General features: G+C 41.0%; 1 protein-coding gene across 1 annotated transcript in view; it reads right to left on the reverse strand.

Annotated features, from left to right (window-relative positions):
* The window catches only part of tanc2b (tetratricopeptide repeat, ankyrin repeat and coiled-coil containing 2b), a 264,706-nt gene that overhangs the window by 220,926 nt on the left and 30,050 nt on the right, over nt 1-13,730 (reverse strand). Inside the window, exon 2 of the mRNA XM_029685202.2 lies at nt 9,053-9,239. The gene's annotated coding sequence lies outside the window, so the exon portion shown is untranslated. The remainder of the gene's footprint in view (nt 1-9,052; nt 9,240-13,730) is intronic.

Below are 13,730 nucleotides of genomic sequence, written 5' to 3' on the forward strand. Positions count from 1 at the left end.
TCAAGACTTCCCTCACAAGCCCTGGATCGCCAATCTGATGTCTGTGTTTACCTTTCGCATCTGTGACAGCTAGCTACCTCTCCATCAAACCTGGCTGTGATGACTTGAGTTGAACAGAAGGTACTATGATGTGCCTTCTGTTGGTTCTACCAAATCAAGCGAAGGTTTCTACTCTAGTCCAAACTTTGGCAAAAAAGCCTTCAAGCAAATTAATCAACAGACATTTACAGAATAGATAATGACGTCCATTGATAGATCTCCAGACACAGATAAATCAAATGTTATTTGTCACATGCGCCAAGTATAACAGGTACCAATAATGTGTGATTATTAGTGTAGGTTCTGTAAATAGGTGCTTAGACTCCAATACTGTACAGTAAGTGAATGGGGACTCAGCTCTGGCCAACTTCAAACTGCTTTAATGTATAACTCCTGTATTTGGATTCAGTACATTAAATATACTGCTTAGTATTGAGGACACCATACACTGCTACATGAGATAAACAGTACCATTTCCTATTACAGCCTATGTGATTGACCCATTACATGAGGACACTGCGGCATAAAAATCACTGAACCCAAACATTTACCTGACAAGACGTAGGGAGACAGGAGGCAGCAGCTCTCCCAACAAAAAAATGAATTAAAAACAATCTCTCGCCAGCTCATATCTCACGCCCCTGTTGACAATTATGCGCAATGTCTGAGACTCACAGGAAATGAAAAATGTAGCAGAATAGAGAAAAGCACTCAGTCTAGTGTAGAAGACATGAACTAGGCACAACGCTTTATTACGTCCCAAATGGCACCCTATTCACTATAAAGGAATTAGGGTGCCATTTGGGACAAATGCAGTGCCTCACACGCCCAGACAGCTATATTTAAAAGGCTATCAGAGAAAGACAGGTCTCAGTGCTGTGCTCTTGATTTCTGCTGTTTTATTTGACCAGTTCATAGGCTGTCATTATGTAAAATAGTTTGACTAACACGGTCTTGGTATTTGACATTGTACCGGCTCAATCTCATTGGTGTGTATTGTCTCATCCAATAATATTGGATGAATATTCATGTATTAAATCCAAAAAGGTTAACATCAATTCAAAAAGGTACAATGATCCATAAGCTATAACTCATCTAAAAGGAGATATTTTATTTGATTTTGAATGAAGGCCTTTCAAAGTAAGATCCTGGGAGAGCTTCAAAGTAAGTACCATTTTCCGTAGCGTTCGCAAAAAACACCCCAATCAAAAATAAAAAGGCAATATATGTGTCCCAAATGGCACCCTATTCCCCTTATAGTGCACTACTGTTGACTGGGGTACAGTGACAAGTAGTGCACTATAACGGGAATAGGGAGCCATTTGGGACGCACAAACATTACAGGTGTCCACTACCCCTCTCTATCTACTCTATCTACATACCACTTGGCAAAAGGCACAAAGCAGTCATTGAATGAGAACTACACATCGGCAGCCATCAAATGATGGTGATGGCCTACTTCCAAATGGCCGCTTCCAGTCTTTTACATTTGTAGTTTGTAACCCAACCAAAAAAATAAAGACTAAATAGTAGCAGCGAAAGGGCTTTTTTGGTACACACAGGACTACACACAGAGTCAAGGAGGGACATGAAAAGCTACTGGTGTCCTTTCATGTGCTTCTTTGATTGAATTCCCCCTGAGCGACTGAGAAGAGGAGCTGCTGCAGCTGTGGCCTGGAGTCCCAAATGATACCCTATTACCTATATAGTGCACTACTTTTGACCAGGGCCCATAGTTGGCCTCTGGTCAAAATTACTGAACTGCATAGGGAATAGGGTGCCATTAAATTTTGGGGCGCAAGCAGACTTAACCATAAAATAGAACACCGTCATTAATGAATACTGATGCAGACCTGGGCAGAAAATATACCAACTTTTCAAATACTCAAGGCAATGATTTCCTTTTGATATTTAAATACAGGCCTCAGAAAAAATTATAATATTTGAAAGTATTTTGAATAACTCTCAGAAAAACAAATCATTTTGAAGGTATTATATATGCAAGTTATTTGAAAACAAAATATTGGAAGACTGCCAAATATTTGATAAAGAACTAAAAACTACAACAGTTAGTTTCATTTGATTAAATATATGATCATTAGCATTGAGGCATTTAACTGGATCTACACAACAAAAGGCCTGGGACCGACAAAATGATACATGTCAACTTCAGGCATTTATCTAGAGACATGGGCAGTGTCCGAATACCCATACAAGCGTACTATATAATTAAACTGCATACTATTTACTCATCATCACATACTATTTAGCACGTACTGTTTAGTAAACAGTACGCCACGGCCGCAATGCAGTAGATTGGCTGAGTAGGTGAGGCGGGGCCGAGTGCGGGTACCCATACCAAAACTTTTCAAATGTTCAAATCAAAAGGTTATTTCACAGAAAAACATGGACGATTGGGTGAATCGCAAGTTCAGAACCACTGGACAGCAATATAATAAACTAAAGCACTGATCATTGGGAACAAGATCAAAATGACTGCTAAGGCTTGATCCATAAATTAAATAGGTAGCCTAGCCCACAAAACTAAAACAATCAGTTCAAATCAAAAGAACTGATTAACATTACATCAATAATGCAGCCACCCATCCCTTTAAAGATGGTACAGTGTGTATTGAAACAATAACACTTTGAATTGACCACTTACACTGGCCTGGGGCCTGTTCAGGAGAAAATAAATGTACAGAATGTTCAGATATCAATGCATTGTGTAGATCCACTGTCAGATGGATTTAAATATTATAGCAAATTATGTGTGCTCTATTCATTCTATTTCTGCAAAATGCAGTTCCAGATACAGCGCTGCAATTTATTTGTATTTTTATTTTTAGGGGGTGGATCAGCTTAATATTGCAGAAAGATTGTTGCTTCCATCAATGTAATTGTCTGCATCATTTCCAATTCCCCATATATTGTTTTGGTAAATATATATCCATATGCATACACGTATAAGCACATATGCATTCATATACACATATACATACAGTTGAAGTCGAAAGTTTACATACACTTAGGTTGGAGTCATTAAAACTTGTTTTTCAACCACTCCACAAATTTCTTGTTAACAAACTATAGTTTTGGCAAGTCGGTTAGGACATCTACTTTGTGCATGACACAAGTACATTTTCCAACAATTGTTTACAGACAGAAAATTGCACTGATAATTCACTGTATCCAGTGGGTCAGAAGTTTACATACACTAAGTTGACTATGCCTATAAACAGCTTGGAAAATTCCAAAATTATGTCATGGCTTTAGAAGCTTGTGATAGGCTAATTGACATCATTTGAGTCAGTTGGAGGTGTACCTGTGGATGTATTTCAAGGCCTACCTTCAAAATCAGTGCCTCTTTTCTTGACATCATGGGAAAATCAAAAGAAATCAGCCAAGACCTCAGAAAACAAAATTGTAGACCTCCACAAGTCTGGTTCATCCTTGGGAGCAATTCCCAAACACCTAACAAGTACCACGTTCATCTGTACAAACAATAGTATGCAAGTATAAACACCATGGGACCACGCAGCCGTCATACCGCTCAGGAAGGAGACGCGCTCTGTCTCCTAGAGATGAACGTACTGTGGTGCGAAAAGTGCAAATCAATCCCAGAACAACAGCAAAGGACCTTGTGAAGATGATGGAGGAAACAGGTACAAAAGTATCTATATCCACAGTAAAACAAGTCCTATATCGACATAAGGAAGAAGCTCAGCAAGGAAGAAGCCACTGCTCCAAAACCACCATAAAAAAGCCAGACTACGGTTTGCAACTGCACATGGGGACAAACATCGTACTTTTTGGAGAAATGTCCTCTGGTCTGATGAAACAAAAATATAACTTTTTGGCCATTTTGACCATCATTATGTTTGGAGGAAAAAGGAGGATGCTTGCAAGCCGAAGAACACCATTCCAACCTTGAAGCACGGGGGTGTCAGCATTATGTTGTGGGGGTGCTTTGCTGCAGGAGGGACTGGTGCACTTCACAAAATAGATGGCATCATGAGAAAGGAAAATTATGTGGATTAATTGAAGCAACATCAGTAAGGAAGTTAAAGCTTGGTAGTAAATGGGTCTTCCAAATGGACAATGACCCCAAGCATACTTCCAAAGTTGTGGCAAAATGGCTTAAGGACAACAAAGTCAAGGTATTGGAGTGGTCATCACAAAGCCCTGACCTAAATTCTATATCAAATTTGTGGGCAGAACTGAAAAAGCGTGTGTGAGCAAGGAGGCCTACAAACCCGACTCAGTTACACCAGCTGTCAGGAGGAATGGGACAAAATTCACCCAACTTATTGTGGGAAGCTTATGGAAGGCTACCCGAAACGTTTGACCAAATTTAAACGATTTAAAGGCAATGTTACCAAATACTAATTGAGTATATGTAAACTTCTGACCCACTGGGAATGTGATGAAAGAAATAAAAGCTTAAATAAATAATTCTCTCTACTATCATTCTAACATTTGACATTCTTAAAATAAAGTGGGGATCCTAACTGACTAAAGACAGGGAATTTTTACTAGGATTAAATGTCAGGAATTGTGAAAAACTGAGTTTAAATGTAGTTGGCTATGGTATATGTAAACTTCCGACTTCAACTGTATATACATACTTTAAAAAATATATACATTTACTATTCCCTGCAAACCCTACCACCCTTATTGGAGTAAACCAATAAACAATATCACTTAGGCTTCTACCTTCAGTTTATACATCTTGTACACATTTTACAGACAAAATCTATTTTACAATAGTAATATTTTGTTTGTGTTTAGTCCTTCCTCTATTTCTGATGTCCATCCAGTTTGATTTCTATTTGTAACGGTGCTATTTCACAACATTTCTGAACATATATACATTTTACAGACACCATATGTTTTACATTGGTTATCTTGTTATTAGTCCCACCCTTCAGCTCTATTCAACCCTCCCATCTATCTCTTAACACCATCCATTTTGGATTTCTATTTGCCATATATTTTTTAACTGTGCTGTGATGCTTCACAAAATAACTGAACCTTTCTATTCTCATAGCTTCTACAGATTGTAAATTAAAAATACATTATTTTGCTAAAATAATTATTATATTATTGATTGATTGACTATGGCTTTTCAATTTTTTTGAAATTGATGTAAAAATGTATCACTAGCCACTTTAAACAATGCCACTTAATATAGTGTTTACATACCCTACATTACTCATCTCATATGTATATACTGTACTCAATACCATCTACTGTATCTTGCCTATGCCGTTCTGTACCATCACTTCATATATCTTTATGTACATATTCTTTATCCCTTTACACTTGTGTGTATAAGGTAGTAATTGTGGAATTATTAGGTTAGATTACTCGTTGGTTATTACTGCATTGTCGGAACTAGAAGCACAAGCATTTCGCTACACTCTCATTAACATCTGCTAACCATGTGTATGTGACAAATAAAATTTGATTTGAGACTATATACATATATGGACGAGCGATGTCAGAGAGGAACAGATTAAGATACAGTAGAATAGTATAGAATACAGTATATACATATGAGATGAGTAATGCAATATATGTAAACATTATTAAGTTACTAAGATACCGTAGAAGTCTAGAAAACAGTATATATACATATGAGATGAGTAATGGCTGTTTAACAGTCTGATGGACTTGATAGAAGCTGTTTTTCAGTCTTTCGGTCCCAGCTTTGATGCACCTGTACTGACCTCGCCTTCTGGATGATAGCGCGGTGAACAGACAGTTGCTTTTTTTCCCTTGCTGTGTCATATTAGGTGCTGTAGGTCTCCTGGAGGGTGGGTAGTTTGCCCCCGGTAATGTGTTGGGCATACCGCACCACCCTCTGGAGAGCCTTGCGGTTCCGGGCAGGCGGCCCGACGGGATGCTTTCAATTGTGCATCTGTAAAAGTTTGTGAGGGTTTTAGGTGACAAGCCAAATTTCTTCAGCCTCCTGAGGTTGAAGAGGCTCTGTTGCGCCTTCTTCACCACACTGTCTGGGTGGGTGGTCAATTTCAGTTTGTCAGTGATGTGTACGCCAAGGAACTTGTTGCTTTCCACCTTCTCCACTGGGGTCCCATTGATGTAGATAGTAGAGAGTGCACCCTCCTGTTTCCTGAAGTCCACGATCATCTCCTTTGTTTTGTTGACTTTGAGTGAGGTTGTTTTCCAGGCACCACACTCCCAGAGTCGTCACCTCCTATAGCAGATGACAATGAGCAAAGTAGACATATAACCACTGTCTGCCATACATGGTTTCCATTCCTTGAATCCTTTCATGAATTATAACCAGATCTCACTGATACTTCAATTGCATCACATTCTTTGAACAGCCGTGACATGTCACAAAAGAGCGAGAGAGAAAAAGTCCCAGCGCCATCTTTAATCTGAAGGGATTTGTGGCCTCGAGTCATACTGAGCTCAAAGTCACTACAAACTCAGATGAATGAAACAGGCAAAGATCAAAAGGACTACAACTATAGAACAAGACCAGGTAAGGGGCAGGACTGTTCACTGTTCATCATAACTCAACTGGATTGTCTTCCTTGCGAATTGGGGTTAGCCTTCGCTGGTTGTCATTTGTGAGTTTGAAGTGCATTTGACACACACACACACACACTCACCTACCTGCAGCTACTGCAGCTCCACACACTCCCACCAACAGGGATGAACGCTGTTCCTAAGATCCCATGCATCAGCATCTTCATCCTCTCTATAGCTGAGCAGCAAGCAGTAGTGTCCAGTATCTACATAACTGGTATTCACAAAAGTACATACATTCTCAAGTGCTGATTGGAATCATTCACATTGACATTTAGAACATTTAGAGTCATTCACCAAGCCCACGCTTTACAGGCAAACACCGACACCTACCGCCTTTTACAGAACAGTGGCAGAATGGTTAACTCTTGCAGGTTTTGACATTACCCATTTGCTTTAATGTCAAAAAGCACAATGCACATCACTGCAGAGAACATTTTGAAAGTGGTTGATAAACAAAAAAGCCATTCCTCAGAGTGACCTCCATGTCATTTACTACATTTTGAACAATCCATAGCTTTAATTTCTACTACCTCCAGAACACTGTCTAACAGTGTTTCCGTTGTTGTAGTCTGCTCTGCGGCTCCATAATCTCACAAGGAACAAAAGAGCCTGTGTCACAGGGTCAGGAGACATTTAGTCAGACAAAAGTTTGTGTCAGCGCTTTCCTGTGAAGGAATGAGAGTCGTGCGAGGCAAGCCCAGAGAGCGAGAGAGAGAGCAGGAGAGAGAGGAGAGAGCGAGAAGGCGAGAGAGAGAGGGGGGAGCTGTTGGCCTCTGTCGCCTCTCTGAGGAGAGCTACGGTTTAATGGGCCTACGCTTCCACTCCATTTGCTGCTCTGCTGCAGTATGTCTTAGGGGCAACACTGCGTAGCAGCGTACCATGTGTGCCAGGCTTCTGTCACTACGGATACAGCTCTGCAGTGGCACCACGGCAACAGCTCTACACCCCTTAAACAGCTGTCAGAAGCTATTCAGACAGAGGCAGACACAGTTCAAAACAACACACACACACATGGCCCAGTCATAACGTTGCACTACTGAGTCAGACACACTGTTCAAAACAAAATAGCAGAGCAGCCCAGTCATGACGCATCAGAGCAGAAACTGTAGAGGCTACTTTAAAGCCTGGTACTGGTAACTTTCCTTCTCACAGAGAGAAATTACTGGCAGAGACTTTTCTTCTTGACTCCAACCTTATTTGCTAGCCTGTTTCAAAGCAAGTTTGCTGCAATTCTAGACATTTTTCCATGGGCCTGAGAGAAGATCATGCAATTTGATAAATCATTTCCTGCAATTCTACACGTTGCCATAGGCTGGAGAGAAATGTTAAATATGATATCTGAGTGAGAGTGACTAACAAAATCAATCGGGGCCCGGGCCCCCAGTAGGTAATTCGACCATGATTACTACCAGTTTAGATAACTGGCTTTCAGCTGGTTAGATGTTGTATAGATGTTTGCCTCAGGAAGAACCCATCACCCCTCCCCGGCAATTGCAGCTGAAACACTGAACTCTCTCGCCTTTTCAGTCTTTCTATATTTCTCTCTCCCCCTCGCTCGCTCACCTTCTTTGTCTCACTTTATCACACTCCCTCTCTCAGAAGGCCTTGAACACTCAAACTTGTACTCACTAAATAATTTTGGGTCCATTTCAAATCATATCAAAGTTTATCAGCCGCATACACAGTTTTGCACTTCGAAGCCAAACAACAATTTCATGGCTGGACAGTTGCAGAATAATTACATGAGGCCCCCAAGCAGACACATCGATCAGCACTCAGTACTTCTTTCCGAAATAATAGCCCATTTTTTTTATAGTGATATTCATTTCTTTTGTGAGAAGCTGCCTATCTGCCACTGCTGGTCTTTGATGACAAGCCTTTGAAAAAAGGACAATAGAAGAATACATTATTATTCTTTGCTGATGGGCTCTCCATCTATGCCTTGGTAAACAACATCAAATCTATTCTGAGGCAGTGGCTCCCAACCTCCTCTCACTACCAAATAAAACTGGGTAGTTGCTAGACATTACTACAAGGGCTGTATCCGTACTAGTCTCCTATGGAAAAAACTCATTAGCAAACATCACTGCTAAAGGGCTAACCAAGATCAAAGCTTGCAATACGTGTTCCAACCTGATTACAAAAGCACAGTATTCAGTTAAAGCTAGCTACATTATAGCCTCGAAATACATTCCCTGACTGACAGAACCACTATTCATTCAGTTTATGCCAAAACAGGTACAGCTTATTAAACACCTCTGAACACTTTTGTGCTTGCCTTTTTTTTAAATCAGGTATGTCATTGAGAACACATTCTCTTTTACACCAACAGCCTGTTTCTGTAGAGAGCTGCTGAGCATAAGTAACATCGGTTTAGACCTAAATGACTGTAGAGCCAGCCAGACAGGTGTAGTCTTAGTTGTGTGAAACCTGAGACATGATGACTCACCATGAGTAGACAGCAGGCTAGGCAGGTGTTCGGAGGTGTTCAGGTGTTCGGAGGTGTTCAGGTGTCTGGAGGTGTCCAGGTGTCCAGATACTGAGGCAGTGAAGTGCTACATGTCTCTATGATGAACATGAACCATAGTCCTGATCCTGATCCCACTACAAAGGGGGCAGACACCCAGCACAGCTCTCTATGGAGGGAAACCCATACAAGGATGATTAAACACTATGGAAAGATGTAGAGCGAGAGAGAGCAGAAGAGAGAAAGGGGGAGAGAGAATTATTGGCACACAGTGGAAAGAATGTTCAACGGCATACAAAACCACAGGTGGTGATACACGACAGAGAATAATCTAGCCTTCAGAAACCACAACAGTATTTAATGTAATGGTGCAGTTACTCAGTCTGTATTGTAGTGTGGGATGTCTGAAAGAGTCTGTTGTCAAAGTGTTTGCAGGCAGGCAAGATCCTGCGTGTTAATGGAAAACTGTGGGTGGACTGACATAGGGTGTCCCAGATGGAACCCTATTCAATATATAGTGCACTACTTTTGACTAGATCCCTATGGGGGAAATAGGGTACCATTTTAGATACAAACATAGTGTTGCACCAAGAACTGTGATGAACACTGAACAAAAATATAAACACAACAAGATTTTACTAAGTTACAGTTCATATAATGAAATCAGTCAATTTAAATAAATTCATTAGGACAGAATCTATCAATTGCATATGACTGGGACTACAGATATGCATCGGTTGGTCACAGATACCCTAAAAAAGGATAGGGGCATGGATCAGAAAACCAGTCAGCCTCTGGTGTGACCACCATTTGCTTCATGCAGCGCGACACATCTCCTTCGCATAGAGTTGACCAGGCTGTTGATTGTGGCCTGTGGAATGTTGTCCCAATCCTCTTCAATGGGTGTGCGAAGTTGCTGGATATTGGCGGGATGCTGTCTTACAAGTCGATCCAGAGCATCCGAAACATGCTTAATGGGTGACATGTCTGATGAGTGGAAGAACTGGGACATTTTCAGGTTCCAGGAATGTTTACAGATCCTTGCAACATGGGGCCACGCATCATCATGCTGAAATATGAGGTGATGGCGGCAGATGAATGGCACGACAATGGATCCCCACAGCCACCATGGGGCACTCTGTTCACAATGTTGATATCAGCAAACTGCTCGCCCTCACAAGGCCATACACGCCGTCTACCATCATACAGTTGTAACCGTGATTCATCCATCAAGACCAGACTTCTCCAGCATGCCAGTAGTGAGCATTTGCCCACTGAAGTCGGTTACGATGCAGAAATGCAGTCAGGTCTAGACCCTGGTGAGGACAACGAGCACGCCGATGAGCTTGAGACGGTTTCTGACAGTTTTTGCAGAAATTCTTTGGTTGTGCAAACCCACATTTTCATTAGCTGTCCAGGTGGCTGGTCTCATACAATCCCGCAGGTGAAGAAGCTGGATGTGAGGCCGGTTGGATGTACCGCCACATTTTCATTAGCAGTCCAGGTGGCTGGTCTCATACGATCCCGCAGGTGAAGAAGCTGGATGTAGAGATCCTGGAGGATGTGAGGCCGGTTGGATGTACCGCCACATTTTCATTAGCAGTCCAGGTGGCTGGTCTCATACGATCCCGCAGGTGAAGAAGCTGGATGTAGAGGTCCTGGAGGATGTGAGGCCGGTTGGATGTACCGCCACATTTTCTAAAACGACGTGGAGGCAATTTATGGTGGACAAATTAACATTAAATTCTTTGGGAACAGCTCTGGTGGACATTCCTGCAGTCAGCATGACAAATTCACACTCCCTCAAAACTTGTGACATCTGTGGCATTGTGCTGTGTGACAAAATTACACATTTTAGAGTGGCCTGTGTAATGATCATGCTGTTCTTGATATGCCACACCTGTCAGGTGGATGGATTATCTTGGCAAAAGAGAAATGCTCACTAACAGGGATGTAAACAAATTTGTGCACATTTTTTTTTCAGCTCATGAAACATGGGACCACTACTTTACATGTTGCATTTATATTTTTGTTCAGTATAGTTCGATTAAAAAGTTTTACATGCTTTCCAATAATAATTATTTCACTAATAATCCTGTTTACATAGACACATCTGAAATCAGGCTACCTGGTGGCACTCTGATAAATGAAGAAAATTGCCAATCAAAATAATAAGCATTAGTGATGCACCGATATGACATTTTTGGCAGATACCGATATTTCCCTTGCCAAACAAACCCCTGATACCGATAACCAATATTTACAATTTTAGTGGCCTTTTAAGCATTCTAGTACAGTTAAATAGTTAACACACACACGGATGCAGTGGTCTAAGGCACTGCATCTCAGAGCAAGAGGCGTCACTACAGTCCCTGGTTCGAATCCAGGCTGTATCACATCCAGCCGTGATTGGGAGTCCCATTGTGCGATGCACAATTGTCCCAGCGTCGTCCGGGCAGTCATTATAAATAAGAATTTGTTCTTAACGGACTTGCCTGTTAAATAAAGGTTACACACACACACACAAAAGTTATTTTGTTGGCATTTACGTATGTCCCATTACCAGTAAAACATAATCAAAACCTACTTCTTTCACTTATTTGATGTGCTGTTTCGTCATTTCATTCTCAACCAGGATTTCTATGGAACACCGTTTGGGTCTTTGTGTGTCAAAAATGATACACCTCAAATAACACTATTTGACGTGTCAAATAACACGACATCTGTTTCAGTAGCTAGCTAACTATATGTCATCATGATAACTAGGTGTCATCATCTAAAATAACCCTAATTTATAAGACAGTTCTTATTTGATTAATGGAGGTTGGACCAATCTATGTGAAGCTAGCCACAATAAGGATTAGCCACAATAGTGTACTTTGCGATTAAAAATAAAAGTATGGCATAATTCTACTATTTGTATTCATTTGCATTACTGTCAATGACATTCTTTCATTTTGAAGGCAAACCGCAAATTACACTATTGTGCCTAATCCTTATTGTGGCTAGCTTCACAACACATAACCCAGTGCGGTTGAGCCTCACTAGCCAGATGAAGCTAGCTGACTGCTTATAACATTAGCAACTTAGCCCTGTTGCCCAAAACTGACTAGCTATTTATTTTCATGAACTGAAGTTCAATTTCAATAGGTGAAGAACAAGTGTGTACCGGTGCTCGACCAGTCGGCGAAAGCCAACATCACACACAACAGAGAACGGTTGATTAACAAGGGAAATAAATTCCATTATCTTGGCTTTAATGAATTTCGCCTTTAACATTTACATTTAAGTCATTTAGCAGACGCTCTTATCCAGAGCGACTTACAAATTAAGAAAATTAGAGTGAGACAACTCACTCTTTCAAATGACTGCTCGACTTGTAGACTGCTCAATCCAAACAGCAGACATTGTGGGCTAGTATAGCGCACGTATAGCGCAACATTTTCCGTGGCATCATTACATCATGTAGCTACGTTATATAGGTATGCACGTCAGCTTTGACATCGGTTTTGCACATCGGGGCGTTAAACTAGACATCGGCTGATACGATTATAGCATTTTTAACTATTTAAAAATTTTTTTTTAATTATTTCACCTTTATTTAACCAGGTAGGCTAGTTGAGAACAAGTTCTCATTTACAACTGTGACCTGGCCAAGATAAAGCAAAGCAGTGAGACACAAACAACAACACAGAGTTACACATGGAATAAACGAGCGTATTGACTGTACGCGTATTGACTGTACGCAGACAATAACACAATAGACAAAAAAGAAAGTCTATATACAGTGTGTGCAAATGGCATGAAGAGGTAAGGCAATAAATAGGCCATAGTAGCGGAGTAATTACAATTTAGCAAATTAACACTGGAGTGATAGATGTGCAGATGATGATGTGCAAGTAGAAATACTGGTGTACAAGAGCAGAAAAGTTCATAAAAACAACATGGGGATGAGGTAGGTAGATTGGGTGGGCTATTTACAGATGGGTTATATACAGCTGCAGCGATCGATTAGCTGCTCAGATAGCTGATGTTTAAAGTTAGTGAGGGAATTATAAGTCTCCAGCTTCAGGGATTTTTTCAATTAGTTCCAGTCATTGGCAGCAGAGAACTGGAAGGAAAGTCAGCCAAATAGGAGTTGGCTTTGGGGATGACCAGTGAGATATACCTGCTGGAGCACGTTTTACAGGTGGGTGTTGTTATCGTGACCAGTGAGCTGAGATAAGGCAGAGCTTTACCTAGCATAGACTTATAGATGACTTGGAGCCAGTGGGTCTGACGATGAATATGTAGCGAGGGCTAGCCGACTAGACCATACAGGTCACAGTGGTGGGTGGTATAAGGGGCTTTGGTGACAAAACGGATGGCACTGTGATAGACTGCATCCAGTTTGCTGAGTAGAGTATTGGAAGCTATTTTGTAAATGACATCGCCAAAGTCGAGGATCGGTAGGATAGTCAGTTTTACGAGGGTATGTTTGGCGACGTGAGTGAAGGAGGCTTTGTTGCAAAATAGGAAGCCAATTCTAGATTTAATGTTGGATTGGAGATGTTTAATAAGAGTCTGGAAGGAGAGTTTACAGTCTAGCCAGACACCTAGGTATTTGTAGTTGTCCACGTATTCTTAGTCAGAACCATCCAGAGTAGTGATGCTAGTCGGG

The sequence above is a fragment of the Oncorhynchus nerka genome, linkage group LG16, assembly GCF_034236695.1.
Source record: "Oncorhynchus nerka isolate Pitt River linkage group LG16, Oner_Uvic_2.0, whole genome shotgun sequence".
Lineage (NCBI taxonomy): Eukaryota > Metazoa > Chordata > Actinopteri > Salmoniformes > Salmonidae > Oncorhynchus > Oncorhynchus nerka.